Here is a 24,407-nt window from a genome sequence, read left to right on the forward strand (position 1 = left end):
GTTCGACGGTAGGTTGGCTCACTGTCATCTTCGAGAGGCCCGGGTACCACTTGTTCTCTTAAGGGAAATACCCCATTTCCCTTCCCACGGCCAGGATCAGATTCCCTGTGATGTTTTCCCTTAACCCCGGAGTCTGCTCCTAACTGTACTCTCCACCCACCTCCCAGGGTTATATCAGGAGAAGTCAGGGATTCTGGAGATTGCCAAGCACCTGACGGCCATGGTTGGCACTGTTCCAGATCCCTGGGTCGGGGAGTATTCTCAACCTCCGCCTCGGGGGGGGGGGGGGAAGAAGCAGGAAGAGCAGATGCCAATGAGGAATCAGATGAATCAGGAGGAGGAGGGGGAAGAGGAAGAGAATAAGGTACAGGCAGCAGAGGGGGGGGAGCCTCTGGCTCCGGACAGTCCAGGACAGGATTTGCAGTTGGTCGAACCACAGCCATCTCACAGATCCCAACCCCCTCCCCCAATCCACATTCCTCCAAAATCTTTCTATCTCTACAAAGAGACATAAACGCTTGCGCATACATCAATTCCTCCCATTTACCATTCTGCCGGCAGAACAAAATCAATTGTAAGATGGTATTATAATTAACACTTCCCTCCCGAGGCCAATGTTCTTGATCATCTAGCTGATAGCGTGGCCACGCAGTTTCACAGAAGAATTTAGCTTTCTTCTTAGTCATAGGATCCCCACCAAACTCTGCCCAATGTCCCAATACACAAGAGAGGGGGGTACATTTCCTAACCTTACTGTTAATAGTACCCATCTCAGGGCTGCCTTCCCGGTTCTGACCATCCGACTTACCTGGGATCCAGGGATCTGTTCTTAGTCCTCGTCCTCACAGGGGAAAAATCACTGATCTTGGACTCGGGCCAGACAGAATACTTACAGAGATAATCCCAGTCAGGCGTACTGACGGTAGGTCTTATGCCCTTTCTACCCTCTCACCCAGGTGCCTGTTACTGGTACTTTCACTCTATGGCGTTGCACCGTTAGGCTACTGCCGCCTCAGCGATCCAGCTCCCCCTGAAGAAAAAGTCTCACCAGGAAAAGAGATCCCAGGGCACGCCTGACATTTGATAAGGAAGAGCAAATCAGCTGGTTGTCAGTTAGTCTGGGCAAAGCTTATCTAAGGCAGTCCCATCTGGGGTGCCAAAAACTGTTGAGCCCCAGCTCAAGTCTGGGTTCGTGCCTGGTATGCAAAGGCCAATAAAGATACCAGGGGTGAAAGTATAAAGAAGATTTATTGCTAGCAATAAAAGGTGCAAGCGGAATAATTTCACAGAACAAGCACACCAGATTTCTAATTCTAAGCCCCTTTTATACAGGGATTTTAGACCTTCATAAGCATCCTTGTTTGCTAATTGGTTATAAAGGAATGACGCAAGGAGTTCTTTACTGAGCATGTCTCTATACCTGTGTTTTAGCTATGTATCTCATTAACATACATGTATGTTTCATTAGCATACTTTCTCCCCACCTAGGGGCGTGATTTTTAGTATTTTAATGAGCTCTTTGACCCAGTCCTCTGATTCTGCTTTTGTTTTCAAGCCTCCTTTATCTAAGACTGTCTCCTCCTTATCATTGCAGATGGGCATTTGTCACATGACATTCACTTTTGCTTGGGCTTTGCATAGTAGTTTCTAGGTCAAACCTCACACGCTGGTGTAGTGCCCAAAGACTGGAAGAAGGCCAATGTGGTGCCTATCTTCAACAAAGGGAGGAAAGTGAATCTGGCAAACTATAGGCCCATCAACCTGACCTCTATCCCGGTGAAGGTTTTAGAAAAGTTTATTAAAGAAGCCATCCTTAATGGACTGGCTGACACCAACATCGTGAGGGATAGCCAGCACAGGTTTGTTGCGGTTAGGTCTTGCTTGACCAATCTCATTTCCTTCTATGACCAGGTGACCTATCACCTGGACAAGGGAGAAGAGATTAATGTCATATATCTTGACTTCAAAAAAGTCTTTGATCTGGTATCCCATGATCACCTCTTGGCAAAACTGGCCAGTTGTGGCCTTGGGTCCACCATGACCCGCTGGCTGGGAAATTGGCTTCGTGGTCGGACCCAGAGGGTGGTAATTGATGGAAGTCAATCGTCATGGTGCCCTGTGACCAGTGGGGTATCCAAGGCTGTCCTTGGACCCATATTGTTCAACATCTTCGTTAATGATGTGGACACTGGAGTCAGAAGCGAACTGGCCAAGTTTGCCGATGACACTAAACTTTGGGGCAAAGCATCCACACCTAAAGACAGGAGGGCGATCCAGGGTGACCTGGACAGGCTCAGCAACTGGGTGGACGAGAACCTGATGGTGTTTAACAGTGAAAAATGCAAGGTTCTCCACCTTGGGGGAAAAAACCTGCAGCATCCTTATAGGCTCAGCAGTGCTACGCTGGCTAGCACTACAGAAGAAAGAGACTTGTGGGTCATGATTGACCACAAGATGAACACGAGCCTTCAATGCAATGCTGCGACTAGTAAAGCGACCAAAACGCTGGCTTGCATCCGTAGATGCTTCTCAAGCAAATCCCAGGACATCATTTTTCCATTGTACTCGGCCTTGGTGAGGCCGCAGCTGGAGTACTGCGTCCAGTTTTGGGCCACACAATTCAAAAAGGATGTGGAGAAGCTTGAGAGAGTCCAGAGAAGAGCCACGTGCATGATCAGAGGTCAGGAAAACAGACATTATAACGACAGGCTGAGAGCTATGGGGCTCTTTAGCCTGGAAAAGCGCAGGCTCAGGGATGATCTGATGGCCACCTATAAGTTTATCAGGGATGTTCACCAGGATCTGGGGGAATGTCTGTTCAGCAGAGCGCCCCAAGAGATGATGAGGTTGAATGGTCATAAACTACTGCAAGATCGTTTCAGGCTGGATATAAGGAAAAATTTCTTTACTGTCCGAGCCCCCAAGGTCTGGAATAGCCTGCCATCAGAGGTGGTTCAAACACCTACATTGAACACCTTCAAGAGTAAATTGGATGCTTATCTTGCTGGGATCCTATGACCTCAGCTGACTTCCTGCCTTTGGGCAGGGGGCTGGACTCACTTCCAGGTGCAACTCAAGGTATTGGTTAGGATTCCAAAAGCCCTAAATGGTCAGAGGCTCTCTCTTCACCTGTATTCCATCCAGCATATCTCAATTCACAAGGCTGCTTTTGTTGTCCATTCTTAAACAGAAACTCTAAGATAGCATAAATAGTAAAGGGATTGCATTTTTAAAACAAACTCCTACTAACAGTCTGCCAGATTTGCAGTTTAGAAATCTTTAGCCAAAAATACAAGAGATTAAGTGCAAGGGGGCGGGGCGGCTAATTTAACAATAATTTGAAATTTGTGGCGTGTTGTTAACGTTTATGTTTCTGATCCTAAGCTTATAGGCTTTTGTTTCCTTATGTTCTATATTTATTTTCAATATAGCCCATTTTTAATCACAGTTTTTAAGGGTATGAGGACTCCCACTTCCCTTGAATAGGAGCATCAAGATAAATAAAGAGTGAGTGAGTGAGTGAGTGAGTGAGTGAGTGAGTGAGTGAGTGAGTGAGTTACACACAGACACTTGCAGCTATCTATTCCCTTACAATGATTTCACAGATTGAGAATGGAGGTCTAATCATTGTTGAAATGTCCTTTAGGTTGCAGTTCCTTGGTGTGGTTCTACAAACAGAGACCACTGCCCAACCAGTGCATTAGAATAGCAAATTAATTTCAAAAGTCGATAAAATAAGGAACCCGAGTAGTCAGATATCTTTGTCCCATAGTGCTTAACACTTTCCCAGTTCATTATGACTTTTCAAGGGCAGCTGTCAGTGACTATAATTTCTGTACTGAATTCTACAAAACCTCACAAAACTCATCCAGATTTGCTGACTTGTCAAGAGCAAATTGGGAAGGCAAGAGATCTCAAAATGTTACTAAATGAATGACTTTGCTAATGATGATCTATTATCTAATAATTTATCCAACCCCTTTTTTCACTCTCACATTATCATTTTAGTGACAAGCTCAATTTTTACTATTTCCACTGAAGTCTTCTCACTGATATTTGTTTAACAGGCTAGCAGAAATAAGTCTCAGAACCGTTAGTTATGGTCTCTTGAGGGCACTGTTTACTTTGAGATAACTTGTTTGAATTCCAAAGGCAGGAATTAACAGTGTGTTCATGCCCATTCATTCTTTTAGGGATGTATTTGGTATCTGTGTTGCTTTGAGACAAAAAGAAATGCAAAAATCTAGAACTCTTGGTTCAGAGATGACACCTTTTATTAGACCAACTAAGAAATTACCAAAAACATGTCTTCTTCTGCAAGCTTTCAGGCTCACAACCCAGCATCTGGCTAAGGGAAAATTTAAATATTGTAAAAAGTCCCCATAGGTAGGAAATAAACTTCATTTTTGCACCGACGGAGTTGAGGATGGAAGTCTGGTCACTCTGGTTCCGTGCAAGTGTCTCTCTGTGGACCCAGAGGGACCAGACTTCCATCCTCAACTCCCTCTGTGCAAAAAATATAGTTTATTTCCTACCTATGTGGACTTTTTATCATCTTTAAATTTTCTCTGAGCCAGATGAAGGTACTGTGAGCCCAAAAGCTTGCAGAAAAAGACATTTTTTTTGTAATTTTTTTAGTTGGTCTAATAAAGAGGTGTCATCTCTGAACCAAGAGTTCTAGATTTTTGCATTTCTGTTTGTTCTTTTGAAACTTAAATGATCCTTTATGCTCCCTACAGCCCCAATGTCCTTTTTCAGTCTTTGTTTTCCCAAGCTAGTATTTTTAGCTTTCTTTTAGCAAATTCATTTAGCTTTCTCTCCATTATGATTTTCTATGACCAGCTCTTCTATAAGACTTCCCAAAACTAAGTCTGCACACTTCCCACTGATAAAAGTCCCAGTTTATGAACCTTAAAGCAAGTCATAGGTCTTCTGCAAGTTGTGCTGGGCCCTGAAGCACCATTTTCTGTTTGTAATTTCCATTTTAGTATAAGGTAGATAAGGTCAAATTCTAATCTCACATTCATAAATACTTCATATGCTTTCAATGAACTGAATAGTTAGATTGGTATAAACCCAGAATAATGATCACGGGAATGAAATCCATTAATATGCAGTGGGCACATCTACATGAAGCGCTCCCTTGCTATAGCATGTTTTTATGGCAATATGGTGGCTAAAAATAACCATGCACTGCCAGCATGGCACAGTAATGGCTTCCTAAAGGAAGTACTAAATGATGGCACAGTAACAACGGTGCTGTAGGGGCATCTGTAGACATGCCCAGTGGGACAGACATACTAATGGAGTTGGCCCCAAGCTTTAAATTTGATTCTAAGCCCTCCTGGAGAATGGAAATATTTGGATCCAAAACTAAGTTTTGTGGTTCAGTCTTACTTCTACAAAGAGTGTGCGCACCTTATGATTACATGCACTGAAAAAATCATGAGAAAAAAAATATTTTGAAAGGGTTAGAGCGCTTGGGAAAAAAATATCCCACTTACTGGGAATGTTGAATTTCCTCTAGACTGATACAATGGAAATAGAAATGGCTGCTACAAGGGGCTAACAAAAACCCCTCTGTGAACTAACATTATATTTGAAAAAGCTGCAGACCTCAAAGGCAATGTCCATACTTATGCCTTCAACCTCATGAAAGTAGTCTTGCACATTTGCACTGACCCACAATACAGACTGACCTACAATACTTTTGGAGGAACAATTGAGAAGCAAATTGAGATGGATTCTGCCTGATCATAGCATGTTTCTTGCAGTACCTATTACATTACCATGAGAAGCCGTGTTATATCAGTATTAAAGCTAATACCGTGATTTAAACGGACTGAAACAAGGAATTTCTGAGTGAAAGTTGACATTCCAGCTTCAACATGCTATTTGTTGTAAAGAGATGTAACCAATTTCCTGTTCAGCATCATTCTGCTGTGTCAGGATTTTTAAATATTAAACACAAGGGGTGGGGAGGGTGTTAAAATAAGAGGATCAGATTATGACATCAGTATCTACAGAGCTTCCCTATTGATTCCCATGGGGATATTTTCTTTAAAACTGATGGCAGAACATGGCTCAGAATTTCCCTGACATTAACATATTGAACTGTGATCTATGTTATTTTAATCCTTTGCCACTGCCCATCAGAAGCCCCTTGTAATCAGTACAAATATATTTTGCCTTAGTACATTATCTTGTCTCTACTCCTGCATCAGAAGTGATACATAGATTTTGATTATTTCTGATATTAAAAGGAAGATGCAAACTCACAGTGCTCAGCTGTAGAAGTGCTTGTCATTTTTCCAATCTAAGGTATGATGCCACTGCTTTATTTAAAACTGTGTTTCTCTCACTCTCTCACACACACTCACACACATTAATTAAGTAGAAATAGGTACCTGAGAAACCAGATGACACTGAATGTTACTGGATAATCACATTTCTGGGAAATTAAACATGCTTGGTTATGCTTTGTACCTTAAAATACTCCAGGGTTTGATTATTTAATGATAATCATCATCCCTGTCATGCTTTATTACATAAATAGTCTTCTCAGACTGTTTGTGAAATTTGAGGAATGTGACCTACAAAAATTATCTAGTGCAGCAGTTTTCTTCTTTGGTGATTTTGCTGTCAACATTGCATTAATCTAGGTCTATTTTTTAACACAGTATAGACAGCATATTATAATAGGAGAAGCAGAAAATGTTAAAGTAGCAAATGAATAAGCTTGTGTTTCTGAATATAAGATTTTAGGACAGAAAAGAAAAACCAATACCTGTAGTGTCAAACTATTAGCACAATGCTTGGCTTACTATTAAGCAAAGGCCTTGTTTCAGGCTTCCTTTAACATTTCATATATGTTTTTGCATGCACACGGGAACTATTTTGTCATTTTTGCCATGTAATAGATCCAAATAAATCTAAAAGAATGGCACTCTCACATGATTTAATCAAGAGTATTGTTTTGACAGCCTTTCTGAAGAACAATGCAACAGGATTAAGCCTAATGAAGATGCAAACAGGAGGAGTGTACAAATATGATGAGATACTGTTATAACCCCAATCTTGGCCTGTTTTCTTTGCCTCTATAATTTACTTGCCTTATTCACCTGGGTGTCAATAGTCATTTAAAAAATAAAGGTGTAAGAGTTACACAAGAGAGTTTTCTTTGAGTATGTAAAATTGGAGGCATATATCATAAACGTGACTGGGGAGACCAAAGGAAATGGTGGCCTTGGTGCAGTCCCAAATTCTCATGTACTTCACTGGGTTGAACTCCAGAGTGGGTAGCATCTGAACATCTATATCAGGAAAGTAGATGTTTAACAATCACTATTATGTTGGGTGCTTTAGAAATGACTACACAAAGATTTTGGTGCAAAAATACGATTTGAACACATGACATTCAGGGTAGGCAAATATGGTAATCATATTAGCATGTGGTGCAGTATGTTGTCTTTCCTCTACACAACACTAAAAAGAATATGGGCAAAAAGACATTACCCAGTTGGGTTCTAGATAACCACATTTAGTAACTGTGGCCAGATATAGACATTACAGTTTCACCAGTATAAGTGATCAAAAAATTGTCTAAACCCTTAACAGAACAGAAGTTCAGTGCACAGACTGGTTTAAAAAGGGAAGTCTAAGATACGCAGCCTGTCTCGCCCCCCTCCTCCCTTCCCCCCCCCCGCCACCAACAGGCAAACATTTGTTCTGTTCACTACCAATCTAAACTGCACTGCTTACAGAAAACTGTGCAACTCAAATCGATTCCGCTTCAGGCTTTTTGAAAGTCTGTACCTAGCCACTGTACAAACTGTACCCGCCTCCGTTCGATCAAGAGTGCGCGCGCCGCCTTTGCCCGGACCCGAGATCTTGCACACCCGGGCTTCGTTGGTACGCCCCAGGGTTTACCCCATCTGGTATAAAGGGGGACCCCAGAACTCGCCTGCCACGACTTTGATGACTCTTCCAGTGGGGGGTCTTCCCTTGGGGTATCCCCTGGTGCCGGCACGCTTCTCCGCGGGTACTGTTGGGGCTCCGTCCTCCCCTACGCCCCAGCCATACGCCACCTCAGGTCTTCCTATCCTGGCCTCTAACCCGTCCTCGTCTCGTCCTCTCTTGGCTCGGTCCCCCTAGCCACTAACAGCGGTCTTCGGACCGGGTATGTCTCTCCCAGTGGGGATGCTGACCTGGTCCCTCCTTCCTTGGGGTGCAGATGTCCTCCCTGCTTCCCCAATAGTCCCTGCCGCAGTTACCCACGCTGTCGGCTCCGTAGTGCAGGGTACAGCTAGCCCCACTCTCGGCGCAGCTGTCGCGCCTCCTGCTGCCCCGGGCATCGGGTTCCCTGCTGGCTGCTGCCCCACTCACGGGGCTGATTTCTCCCCTCGTCGTCTTGCTCCTGGGAGCTCCGCTGCGCTGCTCGCAGCCTGCTCCGCCTCTATACGGCGTCGTCCCGCACCCTGTGGGTGGCAGCTGATCCTCTGTTCGCTGGGGTTCCGCGCTCCAGCTCTCTCCCTTCAGCTGCCCCGCTGCCTCGGCGGGGCCGCCTTTTGTTCCTCCTGGCCGGCGTGCCCCGCCCCCGCCGCTCAGCTGCAGCCGGATAAACGCCCGGCTGACGACCCGCACCGGCAGCGCCGACGCGTGGAGTTTCTTCGGCTCTTCCGGTTCTGCGGGAGGTAAGCAGACCCCTTGGCCGCCGCGGGGGTCTCCCAGTGCTCCCGCTCCCCTGGGACACAAACATAAAACACCAACCTATATTTTAAACACACAACCCGGTGTATATACATCAAGTGGCTTCTGCCATGGAAAAAAGGAAGGCCCAAAGAATGTTACACTGTTCTTGTGTACTAAATACCCCTTCTCTTTTAGTGTAAAGACAGGTTAAAAATGGCACATACATAATTATTAAAACTGCTGTAAATACACATGCTACAAATTCATTCTGAAATGTGGTTTACAACTTTTCTCTGGTAGGTCCTTCCATACATACGATCCTAGGTTCAACTTCATAGAGTCATAGCAAAGTAGGTTTGGAAGGGACCTCCAGAAGTCATCTAGTCCAATCCCTGAACAAAGGCAGGATCATCCCTATCCAAAATATCCTATATAAATCCATTGTCTTACCTGTTAGTATAACTACACAGCAATCCCTGACACAACCACAAGACATAATATCTGAACATGCTACAGGTAACGCAGTGGTACAACAATGGTGAATGTCCTCCTCCTCCGAGGGTCATTAAAATATGCACAAGAGATACAAGGAAGAGGGCCATAGCCCCTGCTACAGAGGAAACCAAATCCCCCCACCAAGATGTACCAACCTGACCATGGGGTACAGTTCCTTCTTGACCCCAATATGGTGAGTAGTCTGACTCTTTGTGGAGGGCATGGACATCTAGCCAGGAACCTCCACGGTTAAGTCCCAGTAGGAACATTGGCACAATCCCGGTCAAAATTCTCAGCTTTGGCTGCAGCCAATCCCCAATGCTTCTGAAAGAGGCCACCCCCCAACACCCCACAACACACACATAGCAGTAGGACAGGGAAAGATTCCTTCCTGGTCCCATGAAGCAACCAAAGCCTAGAAGCATGGGAAATACCCATAGTACTCCTAGATCATCTTTGATCAGTGCTTATCCAACCTCTTCTTGAACACCTTTAATGATGGATATTCCACAGCTTCTCTAGGCATGCTATTACACTGCCTCACTGTACTAACAGTAAAGAAATTTTTCCTAATATCCAATCTAAACTTTCTTTGCTGCTCTTCATTGGCCTGTGTCCTGCTCTCTGCAATATGAGAGAAAGGTGTTTCCTTCTTCTTTATGGCAGCCTTCCAGATATTTGAATACTCCTGTTATGTCCCCTCTTAAATGCCTTTTCTGGAAGCTAAACAAGCCTATTTCTTTCAACCTATCCTTGTATGACTTGCTTTCCAAGCCCTTTAGCATTTTTGTTGCCCATCTCTGGACCCCTCCCCGCTATCCATGGACTATTTTAAAACATGAAGCCCAGAACTATACACAATACTCCAGATGAGAACTAATCAGTGCTAAGTAAAAAGGCCTTTATCACCTCCCATGTCATGCACCTATGCTCCTATTGATGCATCTGGAAGCATATCTGGATTATCTGCCATAGCTTTATTAATACTGAGAAGATGGTGCTAGAGACACTTGTAGTCACTGGTAGGAACATAAATGTCTGGTACTATCACACATCACTATCTGTAGCTGTATTGTAAACTTTGTGATTTCAAACAAGTGTCATGGGTGCAGAAAGTCTTGCTGAACCGGTGTTTTAAAGCCATTTAAAATATTTTCTCCATGTCATTTCTCTTCCATTGGTCCTCTACCCAGAAGAGCTGCAACATAATCACTCCAAACTTCCACAAATTACCTCTGGTGCCTCTTGCTAAGACTTGTCCCTCCCACGTGAAAACTGCACAGTTTGGCATGACTCTTTCATGTCGTCAGATACTGTTCTTAACATTTCTCGGTATAGACTGGCCATTAGGCAGTCCAGTGGAGGCCTTAAATACCTCTCATAAACAACACTGCTGACATCTGACTTGTAATAACATGTGCTGCATTCCTTTAGTCAAATAGAGAACTCTGTCTTTTTGTGACTCAAGGTGCTCATTTTCTTTAATCTTTCCAGTAATCCATTTGTGACTGGATAGCATGAGTTAATATGATGTGTTTGATACTGTTTGTTTTGATAAACCTTTGGGACTCTCCATGTGTGAGTTAAAGTTTTGTATAATTTACAATCTTTTTCAGGATCTTCTGTCCTTAAAAATAAGTCTCAATACTTCATTGTCCTCGCTAAACTAGGTAAATGTATGAAGAATACATCAGGCAACTTACTATACCCACTTGACTGAGCTGTGATGGCTGAGAGGTTAAGGCATTGGACTTGAAATCCAATGGGGTTTCCCCACGCAGGTTCAAATCCTGCTCATAGTGTATGTTTTTGTTTTAAGTTCTTGCTCCATGCAATGCATTGAAATGTTCAATTCTGGCTATTTAAAGTTTCAAAAAGCCTGAAGAGGAAGCAGTAAGTTCTTGAAGGGTGTGGAGAACAATCCCTTGGGTTCTTAAGAAAGGAAAACTATAGCCTTCTACCTGAGGTGGAAAGCAAAATCCAAGCTAGTAAACTGAAAAAAAAAAAAAGTAATTACTAAAAAGAATACAGTCCCAAATTCAAAGACAGTGCTGGGTCTACTATCCTGTGCCTGGGGTGCTATCAGTCTTTTAACACTTCCCATATGGTCTGGCGGTTAGGATTCCTGGTTTTCCCCCAGGTGGCCTGGGTTCAACTCCCAGTATGGGAAGTTACATTTTTAACCATGTGTTCTCTTCTAGATTGGCGGATCTCCTCCAGCAGGCTTTAAACTAGGCTCATTGGGGGAAGGGGAAGATGAGGGCAGAGGAAGCCTTGGACCACTAAACCAAGCGGAACCCACAAAAACAGCCCAGCCTAGACTGATGACAAGCAGAACAAATACCCAGGTAAGCAACAGGGCCAAGGCAGTACTGAGATTAGGAGGCCAGTACACACATCTTCAGGAGGCCTCAAATGCCCCTACACAAACACTCATAGTATGGGGAACAAGCAGGAGGAAGTTACCCTCCTGCTAGCTGACACCAAGCCAGACATAGTGGGGCTCACACAAACATGGTGGGACCCAGCGCACAACTGGGTGGTGAATATCAAGAGCTATAGGCTATATAGGAGGGACAGGAAAGGTGGGGGTGTGGCACTCTATGTCAAGGAGGAATACACATCCTCATCAAGTAGCACAAGGTCAGAGGAGAGGCACACTAAAGTGCTCTGCATTAGAATACAAGGGACTTAACGGTGGGGGTCTACTACAGACCACCCAACCAAAGAGAAGAGCTAGACAGGGAATTCTTAAGTCAGCTCACGGAGGTAGTTAGGTCAGAAGACGTGGTCATCATGGGTGACCTGAACTTTCCAGACATCTGCTGGGAAGAGCAGTCAGCCAGGTGTGACTGCTCACATAGGCTCCTAGCTGAAATACAGGACCTCCATCTAACCCAGGAAGTGCATAGCCCCACCAGGGGAGATACCTTGTTGGACATGGTGCTGGCCATGGGCAACAACCTGGTGAGGGGGCTGCGGGTGCTTGACCACCTGGGCAACAGCAATCATCACCTGCTGGAATTCACCATCTAGCGCAAGGTGGCAAAGGCCTGCAGCAAGGTAGCAGCTCTGGACTTCAGGAGGGCGGACTTCAATGAGGTAAGGAGAATAGTTGGGGAAGCACTGAGGACCTGGAGGGGAGGGGAGTCAGGTGTCCAAGAAGAGTGGTCGTTCCTTAAGGAGACAATCCTCCAAGCCCAAAGGGAGGTAATCCCAACATGGATCAAAGGGGGCAAGAGGGTGCAAAAGCCCCCATGGCTCACCAAAAGCATATGGGAACATCTAGATAAAAGGGAGTTGTACACCCAATGGAAGGGAGGGGCCATCACCAGGGAGGACTATACCTTGGTTGCTCGGGGCTGTAGGGGGGCTGTCAAGAAGGCCAAGACGGAGATGGAACTGGGACTAGAGACCCGGATCAAGGACAACAAGAAGTCCTTTTTTAAATGCATACAGGGCAAAAAGAAGGTTCCGGGTAACATGGGGCCTCTGCAAGACACACTAGGAAATCTGGTCATCACACCAGATGACAAAGCTAACCTATTTAACAATTTCTTTGCCTCCATTTTCCTAAGCAGGGACCAGATCAGCCCATGCACCAGGACCCCCGCAGGCCCCAGGGGAGGCACACCCAGACCTAGGGTCAGTGAGGATCTAGTCAGGGAACTTCTGGAGGGACTGGATATTTAAATCAGCTGGTCCTGATGATCTTGACCCCAGATCCTGGGTAAGCTCTTTGAGAGAATTATCCTGGTGCATGTCCATGAGTGGCCAGCAGGGGAGGTTATGCTTATGGGCAACCAACACGGGTTCATTAGAGGCAGGTCCTGTCAGACCAACCCGGTGGCCTTCTATGACTAGGTCACAAAATCCTTAGACACAGGGGTAGCAGTGGATGTAGTCTTCCTGGATTTTAGAAAGGCCTTCAACACAGTCTCTCACCCCATTCTCATTAAAAAACTAGGGGACTGTGGCGTCGACACCTACACAGTCAAATGGGTCGCTAACTGGCTGGAGGGCCGCATCCAGAGAGTGGTGGTGGCCTGGTCATTTTCAACCTGGAGAGATGTGGGCAGTGGGATCCCTGAGGGCTTGGTCCTTGGGCCCGCGCTGTTCAACATCTTCATCAGTGACTTGGACGAGGGGGTAAAAAGCACCCTGTTCAAATTCGCAGATGACACTAAGATGTGGGTGGATGTGGGCACAGTAGAAGGGAGGGACAGGCTGCAATTGGACCTAGACAGGTTACAGTGGTAGGCGAATGAGAACAGGATGGGTTTCAACACTGACAAGTGCAAGGTGCTGCACCTGGGGAGGAAGAACCAGCAGCATACCTACAGGCTGGGGAACTCCCTTCTCGTCAGTGCAGAGCCAGAAAAGGATCTAGGAGTCAGTATTGATGCCAAAATGAACATGGGCCAACAGTGTAGGGACGCGGTCAGGAAGGCCAACCATACCTTTTCATGCATCCGCAGATGCATCTCGAGCTGGTCCAAGGAGGTGATCCTTCTCATCTATGCAACACTGGTCAAGCCGCAGTTGGAGTACTGCGTCCAGTTCTGGGCACCGCACTTCAGGAGAGATGTGGACACACGGAGATGGTCCAGAATAGGGACACCCGCATGATCAGGGGGTAGCAGGGAGGCCCTACAAGGAGAGGCTAAGGGACCTGAACCTGTTCAGCCTCCACAAGAGAAAGCTGGGGGGGAATCTAGTGACCTGTTGCAAACTAGTCAGAGGGGACCAGCAGGCATTGGGGGAGTCCCTGTTCCCCTGAGCACTACCAGGAGTGACTAGAAATAATGGTCACAAGCTGGCAGAGGGTAGATTTAGAATAGACATCAGGAGGCGCTACTTCAGTCACAGCGGCTAGGATCTGGAACCAACTTCCAAGCGAAGTGGTGCTGGCTCCTACCCTGGGGATGTTTAAGAGGAGGTTAGATGAACACCTTGCTGGGGTCGTTTGACCCCAGTACTTTTTCCTGCCATGGCAGGGGGTCGGACTTGATGACCTGCTCAGGTCCCTTCTGACCCTACCAACTATGAAACTATGAAACCTATACTCCCCCAGTATAGCACACCACTTCAGTGACATAGCTGCAAAATTTACTCGTACGTCACACCCATGGCTCAGTAACCACCCGTACTGCGCAGGTTAAAAGGAAACAAGAAAGCATAGCACTGTAGTAATGTCACCATATAGAACCAGATGGGGCAACTGACAACTCACGCCCAGGAAAAAGTCAACCTATTAAATAGGTACTTTGCGTCGGTCTTTCATCAGTCCCATGGGATGCCCATGCCTGCTACGGGACAGGGAAGTCCGGGTGAGGGTGATCCCCTGCCCTCCATTAATGCTGACTTCATGAAGGAACATCTTGAGAAGCTGGATACCTTCAAGTCAGCCGGCCCTGACAATCTTCACCCCAGGGAACTCAAGGAGCTGGTGAGCATCATAGCCTAGCCTCTAGCACGGATCTTTGAAAACTCTTGGCACTCTGGTGTAGCACCAAAGACTGGAAGAAGGCCAATGTGGTGCCTATCTTCAAGAAAGGGAGGAAAGTGGATCCGGCTAACTATAGGCCCATTAGCCTGACTTCTATCCCAGGGAAGATCTTAGAAAAGTTTATTAAAGAGGCCATCCTTAATGGACTGGCCAACGCCAACATCCTGAGGGATAGCCAGCACGGGTTTGTTGCGGGTAGGTCTTGCTTGACCAATCTCATTTCCTTCTACGACCAGGTGACCTATCACCTGGACAAGGGAGATGAGATTGATGTCATATATCTTGACTTCAAAAAAGCCTTCGATCTGGTTTCCCATGATCACTTCTTGGAGAAACTGGCCAATTGGCGCCTTGGGTCCTTCACGATCCACTGGCTGGGAAATTGGCTCCGTGGTCGGACCCAGAGGGTAGTAATTGATGGAAGTCACTCATCATGGTGTCCTGTGACCAGTGGGGTCCCCCAAGGCTCTGTCCTTGGACCCATACTGTTCAACATCTTCATTAATGATGTGGACACTGGAGTCAGAAGCGGACTGGCCAAGTTCACTGATGACAACAAACTTTGGGGCAAAGCATCCACACCAGAAGACAGGCGGATGATCCAGGCTGACCTGGACAGGCTCACCAAGTGGGCGGACGAGAATCTGATGGTGTTCAATGCCGATAAATGCAAGGTTCTCCACCTTGGGAAGAAAAACCTGCAGCATCCTTATAGGCTCGGCAGTGCTACGTTGGCTAGCACTACAGAAGAAAGAGACTTAGGGGTCATCATTGACCACTTGATGAACATGAGCCTTCAATGCGATGCTGCGGCTAGTAAAACGACCAAAACGCTGGCTTGCATCCATAGATGCTTCTCAAGCAAATCGCGGGACGTCATTCTCCCCTTGTACTCGGCCTTAGTGAGGCCGCAGCTGGAGTACTGCGTCCAGTTTTGGGCCACACAATTCAAAAAGGATGTGGAGAAGCTTAAGAGAGTCCAGAGAAGAGCCACGCGCATGATCAGAGGTCAGGGAAGCAGACCCTACGATGACAGGCTGAGAGGCCTGGGGCTTTTTAGCCTGGATAAGCGCAGGCTCAGGGGTGATCTGATGGCCACCTATAAGTTTATCAGGGGTGACCACCAGTATCTGGGGGAACGTTTGTTCACCAGACTGCCCCAAGGGATGACAACTAGGTCAAATGGTCATAAACTACTGCAAGACTGTTTCAGGATGGACATAAGGAAGAATTTCTTTACTGTCCAAGCCCCCAAGGTCTGGAACAGCCTGCCACCGGAGGTGATTCAAGCGCCTACATTAAACACCTTCAAGAGCAAACTGGATGCTTATCTTGCTGGGATCCTTTGACCCCAGCTGACTTCCTGCCCTTTGGGCAGGGGGCTGGACTTGATGATCTTCCGAGGTCCCTTCCAGCCCTAATGTCTATGAAATCTATGAAAGTGTGTAGGCACACCCACTGATGACCTAATTAGGCAACTCCGCAGTAAACATCTCCTGTAGAGGTGCCCAATGAAAATGAATTTTAGTAGCAGGATGTATGGTTACCACCCTGCATAGTTAGGGTTTCATGTTTGCATATATTTAATAAACATGATGATTTGGGACCCAACTGAGTTTCTGTGGCTTTTTAACAACTTTATTATCATGCAAATAACAGACATTTCAATTAAACAACTCCAAAAAGAGTTTTTTGTCTCATGTTTATTCAAACTCCTTAAATAAATTTTTAAAAAAATCATTGAGAAATCTTGCAAGTTGTCTACCAGCATCTGTTCAAGACAGCCTAGAAATACCGCAAAAATAGCTTCTCTGATGGTATTCTAGCTGCACTTATTTTTAGACCTAATTAGAATCTAGTGTTCAGATATGCACAAAAACAATGGAAATAATACAGGAAGAATATTAACCAAAGCTTTTCAATTTGCAAAGAGCTAGATTGAAATTCAGACCAAAATTTAGGCAAAGGTCTCCAAGCCTGACGGTTTGTTTATTGGTGATCAACAGTTTTTAAAGTTTTGAAAGAATTTTTACATTGGAGGCTATAATGTCTCCTTCTAATGCAAAGAGACAATAGGGGACAGCAGCTGCACTTCAGGTGATCATCATTTCCCCAAGAATCACCTTTTTATTGAAATTTGTTCTTGCTATTTTCCTTAAAAGCCTCATATGATAGGATTTTATCAACTGAAATCCCAGTTCATGATAATATTTGCTTGCAGCTGGTCATCACTTCAGCACAGACTCTGGCTATTAGAGTCAAACATTGGCAATATGCCACTTGAATGTAATTTTGATACAATATTAAGATAGGGGTATATAAAGCATTATCATTCACTATAAATGCTTAGTGGGTGGCAGCAAATTTATATTCATTAATGTTTTGTCTGTTGCGTTCATAATGTTCTTAAAAACAGGAAAAAGATTAAAATAATTTAATATCAAATATAATATGATATGCATACAAAAGTGGGGGGGGGGGAATTATGCCATTCAAACAGAAAATTAAATGCATTTGTTATTCTGCCAAGGTACTGGTTCTAAAAAGGCTATAGAATATGCTTAGTACTTTGCTTATGTAATCACTAGATATCTCCAGATGAAGTATTTAAGACATTTACCTAAATTAAAACAGTATCATTATTTTGAAATGAAAAATAATAATAAAACAATATATATAAAATAGTGGACCTGCTTCCAATAACAGGGGGGGAAAGGAAAGCCTGGAGGGGCAATGGGAACTGACTGCTTTAGTGGTTTTCATGAAAATCCTTCAACTTAAAGCTCTCCTCCACTTCTGGCTCAAAGTAGAAGAGAACCCAGCTGCCTTTGCAACCACATTTTTCTATTTGGCAAGAGAGCAATCTGTTTCTTTTAGCTAAGTGTTACAGGGCGCCTAAAGCACCCTGCCACAGGAATATCAAGGGAGAAACAAAAAGGACAAACTCACCCCGAGAAAGCCATGGCAAGCCTGGATAAGAAAAGTGCTGCGCTCTGAATAATCAGAGGAGCCAGCTGGGGTCATGACAGATTAAAGGCTGCTGCGGCAAGCCTAAACACCGGAGTTCAAACCTGAGAAGAGGAAAAAGGCATGATTTTTTTCTTTCTTCTTTGGCCATGCCAGAGAGCAAAAGAAGGAACAGCTGGGTCAGATGGGCAGTGAATAGGAAGCTGCCATGGCAGACCCAGCTGGAAAAAGGAGGATTTAAGGGACACCAAGGAGGCACGGAAATGAAGGAGCAGTGAAGAGAAGAAGCGGAGATCAGAGAGCAGACAGGAGGAGAGGATCAACTCTGGAGCCTAAGGGAGAGCTCCGGTCTCTGAACTTACCTGGTAAGAACCAGTGAAGAATCTGATCTGATGGAGAGAAGCAGCAGGAGGACAGAGGAGACAGTCTGGCTGGTGAGTCCAGTATCGGGAGTGGGGGTGGGGTGTGAAGAGAACCACTCTGGGGACCTACAGGAAGACGAAGGCACAGGCAAAATTACTCCCCAAGAGGGGGGAGGAAGAGAAAGAAAGTCCCAGTCGCAGAAGGGAAACAGGGGTGTCCCAAAGGGACACAAGCAGGGGGCACAAAGCCCCCTCCTATGGCAGAACCTGAGGCAGGGCCAACCCACCTTGGGAAGAAAGAGAAAAGCTCTGAGGACAGGGCAAACTTATCTTTTTTAGAAGAAACAGAGCCAGACAAGCAATGCTGGGATGAACCATCCACGTGGTTCGTCAGCCCCTTTTATTGCCAGCTGGGAACGGCGCAGGCAGATGATGCCATCAGAAAACGTCTGGCTGATTTAAAAGCCACCAGCAGGGAAATGGCTGGGGGAGCACCACAAGAGCCAGATGGCAAGGCTGATCCCTGGGCCACACAGGCTGCATCGGCAACCTGGAGGAAATCCCAACAAAAACCTGACAGAGGGGTCCAGGATCTACTGAAAGAGGTAACACACTGGCTTGGTAGGGTGACCGAGCCAGGGAAGATGGTGTCAATGGACCTTAGGGTTGCAGACACCAGACCCCTGAGTGGCATGGGATGAGGCCTCGTACCCCCAACCTTTCCTTTTAATGTTTTAATTTTGTTTTGAGTCATCCCAAGGTCCCAAAGCAGGGAGAGGGGCCATGGGCAACCTCCACAGGAGGAGCTGGGTCAGCGCAGAAGGTAGCTACGCAGCGAGGGAAGACCCGGCACTTTGTCAGGGATGGTCCGACGTCCTGTGGTCATCCCATACAGAAGGCGGCCAGGAGATGAACAGGGGAAAGAGGAGACAGGCGAAGACATCAGAAGGGTGATCCAGCAATCCAACATCTAGCTGTCCTGAGCACTGGCACATCGCTGGGGTGTCGGGGAGGTGGAGCCCCAAGAACACCCACTAAGGGTAGCACCTGGTACACAAGGAGCTATGAGAAGGATCCCCACCACTGAAGAGAAAAATCAAGTTGTGGCAGGTGAGTATCGGGGACTTGTTTGGGGTGAGCGTGACCCAACATTAAGCCCCCAGGAACACACCCTGCAGCTGGCACTGGGTGCACACTCCCAAGCAGCAAGAGAGCGCCTACACAAGGCCAGATGGGTGCAGGGGGACCTGAAGTGAGAGAGAGCTGCCTTAGGACCCATGCAGGGAAGAACGGGGCAAGCAGCTACTGAGCCAAAGACCTCAGTCGAGAATCCTTCAGCTGAAGGTAGGAATATCGGCCTCAGAGACAAGTAACAACACCCAGAACATCAGGTGTGATGAAGGCAGGGGATGGGGATGGTGGAGCCCTGCAAAGAGCCTGCAGCCTACTGAGCCTATGACCAGTCTCTGTAGTCTCCCAAGAGTGTCTAGCTATGTCTCCCATAACATCAAGGGCATGGCAGACAAACTTTGCAATGACGAGACACTACCACTTCAGTCAGGAGGCAACATGGGTCCAGGTGGCGAGCCACCAACCTCTTACACTAAGCTATCAATATCCCCCTTATGTACTTACTTTAATATTTCTTCCATTTTAAAAGATCAATCAAGAAGAAGGATTCAACCACCCAGTTTCTTAAATCATATTTAGATAGCACATTTAAAAAGACACACTGCCTGGAGATTTGTTCAGTCACTTAAGTCTTGATGCTCACATAAATGTGACAACATACCTGAGCTGAAGAAGCCATGCATACATCATAAGTGCTATAACCACTACCTTAGACACCATAACAAAAAATGGATTTATTAGGTAGTAAATAGGCCATGTCCTTATCCTGTTCTCAGCAACAGACCCCGAATTAAAATTCAAACTCCCCTCCTTTCAGGGCTTATTCTTGTTCTGTTCAGCCTATGCTACCACACTCAATTTGGCTGACCCTAGGGATTCCTTGCATGGCAACCCCAGTCTTAGTTGCCTGTCCAGTAGACAAGAGGAATCCCCACAGTGACTTTGCTAGTGATAGTGCCTCTTCTTCCACCCTACTAGTGTGTGGGCATATCCTAAATTGCTAAATCTGACACTGTTTGCCTTTGTAGCTTGTGTATACAGTGACCTCAGCCAACTATGATTTTCCCAAAAGAACAAATTAATGTGGGGCAAACCTTCTTCATAAGTCCAAATTCCCCACATGAAAAACACATACCATGAGGGGTCCTTTCTACATTCTAGGGAAGAATTTTTTGGACTTCAAGGGAAAGTCCCAAGGTGCCCCCATAGGTTCTCCATCTGACTGTCTCACGGGAAAGGGAAGGCACTCTTATTTGGGTCATTCATTACAGATTTAGATGAAGATTTGAAAATTTAGTGCAGTTAACAATTTTTACTCAGCAGTTTAAGAAAGAAATGAGAAAAAACCGCAATTAAAAAATACAATGAGATATTGCTTGGCCTTCCCATCAGCCAGAAGGCATCATAATCAAATAAGTAGATGTTTACAGATACTAATGCTGTATCTTGACAAATTGTCCTTTAATACATACTGTGACAAGATACTTGATGCGCCCATCTCTTGAAAGAGAGAGGCTGCTTGAGGTAGTGAGTTGGGCTAATGGGAGAGAATCACCTGACTAGGAGAGGGCTGGGTTTTAGCTATAAGCCCAGGCCCTGAGCTGAGCAGGCAGAAGAGCTCTGGAGGCTGTTGAGGGAACATTGCTTAAGCAGGATGGCTGTAGGTCCTGAATGCCAACATGGAGCATACAGCCTGCAGCAGTCTAGAGGTTTTGGAAGGGACTAAGGGATGGAGGAGGGGTCAGACCCCAGTAAAGGGTCCAGAGTCCCAAGAAGACCTGGGGATGGCAAGAGGGCTGAGCCTGGGAGTAGCTGAAAGAGGTGAAGTATCCTAAAGGAGCAGGCCACACTGGGGTGGAGCCCAGAGAAGGGCTGAGTGAGACCAGAGGCCTGGAAGGGTACAGAGAGTGTAACCCCAAGCTGGAGGGCTGCATCCAGGAGTAGCCAAGAGGGACAAAGTGCCTGGGAGCAGCAGAGCACCCTGAGGTGGAGCCCAGAGAGGAGGTGAGAGCGAGACCAAAAGCCTGTGGGGGGCAGAGGTAGACTCCGGGCAAGAAGGCTGCACTCAGGAGTAGCAAAGAGAGGTGAAGTGCCCAGGAAGAGCAGGTCACTTTGGAGGTGGGATGAATGCCAGTGAGGAGCAGATAAATATCAATGAGGAGCATTAGTGAGTGATAACACCTGTGAAGCTTGGGGTATGGTGTAGGGGCAGACAGAGCTATACAATTAGCTCTTTAGGCAATGACCACAGGCACCTGGCAGTTATGAGCAAAAGATCAGGTTTGGTGAAGCCCTGGGGCAGCCTCCCTTATCTAAAAGCTAGATTCATCCAGGTGTGGTGGGTGAATGAAGGGGCAATTGCCCAAGAGAGAAGAGAGGGTAAGAGCTGAAGGGACTACAGGGGCTTCACGGACACCCCTGTAGACCACATTGCTGCACACACTACTGGACAACCTTATTAAGCAGAAAGTTTCATGGTGAATAGTGCTAGCACAACTTGGTCTCATTAAAGAAAGTGGGACTATGAGTTTGCGATCATTCCTGTGTTAACAGTGCAGTTGTTGAATATCACCAGTCTACTGCAACTTTTTTTATTTATGCCTCAATGTACCCCATTTATGAGACTTGCATTCCACCTCAGCCTTCCTTCTGATAAATGTTTCAAAAAGGCAGTCAATCTTGCAGTTTTATTCAGTGTCAGCTAATTAAGTTACCCAGTCTAATTAATCTTAAAGTTAGAAGCTAGTTGTGTTCACTGAATGGATGAAAAGAGAGGTACTGTTGAAGCTCAGAGTGTGGCAGACATGCCAAGGTCACAGTGAATCTAAGAAAGAAACAGGAATGATCTGAACCACAGTTCCCTGGTTTACATTTCTAGTTAGGGTGACCATGTATCCCAGATTGGCCAGGGCAGTCCTGGATTTTGGAGGCTGGTCCCAGACAGCTGGTGAAAATTAAAACTAGTGTTCCTGGTGTGCAACAGGGCATGGAGGTAGAACAGCAGGAGCTGTGAAATAGAAGGCCTTGTTAACACTAAATTGTTACTTCACCAATGAATCACCTATGAATCAAAGAACAATGGAGCATTACCAGGCCATTGACTCCCTGCCCATGAGGGGAAGGCAGGAGACAGTGTCCCAGATTTCAGGTCTTCCCATATGGTCACTTCATACTGCACTGGCTTACTCTCTCTGTAAATTATGTTCTGTATCTTTATAACAGACTGCATGAAAATTATTGTTGTATATACTACTGATGATGGAGAAACACTGACATTAGCATAATGGCATATCTGAGCACAGCTACATTAGAGTTATGGGTGTGTTAAACCATAAAGATTATACACGTTATGTTGAGTGTTAAACAAAATGAAGCTACTACGTTATTATATGGCCATTAGAGACCGCACTTACAGTCTGCAGCTTAACCCCATAGCTCTGAAGCACAAAGATTCTCTTTTCAATAATGTTGAAATATAGATGAGTGGCTTACAACAATGGTAGAATTATTCAGTTCTTTGTTATTGATAAAATACTTTTATGGGTCTGATTACAAAGCCGTTGCTCACTTTTTGCTCAACATGTTCATGAAAACAGCATAATTAATTTTAAGGGAATTATACTCATTAGGCAGAATTTGTACTTCGATTTGCTTATACTTTGCCACCGTATTTTTACAGCTCAATCCCCTTTATTAAGCCATTGCCAGAAGTCTAGCCCCTTCACAATGCCCAAAAAAGTGAATCAAATAACAAACCCCAATATTATTGGCTGCAGAATGAATGGCAAACTTTCTCCTCACCTCAGAGATGCCAGTGATCCCATTATTTATAAAGTCCCACTGCACACATCCCAGGGCACCAGGTCTTACCTGCTTCTTTCATACTAGAAACTCTTGAGGACAAGAACTGCCTTAGTTTTTGCATGCCTATGGCAAGAGGCATATTGATGATGTCACACATAACACATAGTACTAACTAAATACAGCTTGATTAAGTTCAAAGGTAAATGGATTTCAGTGGAAATGTAATTGGGCCCAAATAACTTTCCTCTGAAAAAACAAACCAACAAGTAATGACAGCTTCTAGGGACAGCTTCGAGGGAATCCTCTTTGGACATGAGGGCAACAGAATTAGATTCAGCCTACAAGAACACATATGCTCAGTCTTAAGCAGCTGAGTGCTCTCATGAGTTTCAATGAGACCACTCTTCGTGCCTAAGTGTTTCTTTGGATCAGGCTCTTTGAATCTGTTCAGCTGTGACCCCAAAGCTTGTGAAAGAGTTAAATGCTGATTTTAGGATCTTTGCATCCCACCATTTCCTTTAGAATTACATTTCAGCATTCCAGTATGGCGAGTTTTGCTAATGCTTAGCTTTGGGGATAGGGGTAATAGCACCGTCTGACTCATATCGTAATTTGATTCAAACTCATATTTTGCTTTTACATTTTATTTATTTCTCTTTGCCATTCTGGCTTGTAACTGCCAACAGCAGGCTGAAGTTTTACCTAAGTGAGAACATTGCTTACTCAGTGAAAGAACATTACTCTGTGCCATTTGCTTAATAGTTCACATTACTGTGCAGTGAGTGTTGCATCCTAAGGCCAAGCTTCTGGTACTCGGTTTGTTAAAAGTTTCAAGGGCAACATAACTGAAGCCTTTGCATAGTAAAAACCTTATTGTCTGGGTAAAATGCTTGTTTCAGATTTAAAATGGAAATCAAGAAACTGTCCCCAGTATGCACACATGCGGCAGAGGCAAACAAAGGCCACACTTGTATAGGACCTGTATGTTAAATCATTCTGTATCAAAAATATCCAGTCTTAATGCCATTATTAAATAGATTTTGTAAGGGCTGTACTCTGCCACCTTATGCTAAAGCAATAGCAAGTTTCCTATGCACAGCTAAACTATGTAGAAGTGGCCAACGTAGATCAGAGTCAATGACCACCTAGTCCTTTGTCCTTAATTCTTTCAGTAGCCACTACCAGAGACATAAGAGGAAGCCGGACCATTTCCCTTTGACAAATAGGAAATTTAAAAGCTCAAAATCTCCTACCCCCTTCTATTCCTCCAATGTTCCATGGACAACCTTGTACAATCACTATGCCCTTTTGTCTGGATTTGGATACATTATGGAAAATGTCTTTGACACATCCCAGAAGACTGGATTTATCCATCTCACATGTCTCTGTAAGTAACAAAGACAAAGAAACAGCTATTTGCATCTTCTCATCCTAGTGGAAACCAGAGC

General features: G+C 45.3%; 2 non-coding genes across 2 annotated transcripts; both read left to right on the forward strand.

The window, feature by feature from the left end:
- Positions 1 to 10,906: 10,906 nt before the first annotated feature.
- TRNAS-UGA (transfer RNA serine (anticodon UGA)) lies at positions 10,907 to 10,988 on the forward strand. Its single transcript has one exon. It is a non-coding gene; the product is annotated as a tRNA-Ser (tRNA).
- A 296-nt stretch (positions 10,989 to 11,284) lies between these two features.
- TRNAE-UUC (transfer RNA glutamic acid (anticodon UUC)) lies at positions 11,285 to 11,356 on the forward strand. Its single transcript has one exon. It is a non-coding gene; the product is annotated as a tRNA-Glu (tRNA).
- Positions 11,357 to 24,407: the final 13,051 nt, after the last annotated feature.

This window comes from Alligator mississippiensis, chromosome 3 (assembly GCF_030867095.1).
Source record: "Alligator mississippiensis isolate rAllMis1 chromosome 3, rAllMis1, whole genome shotgun sequence".
NCBI classification, from domain to species: Eukaryota; Metazoa; Chordata; order Crocodylia; family Alligatoridae; genus Alligator; species Alligator mississippiensis.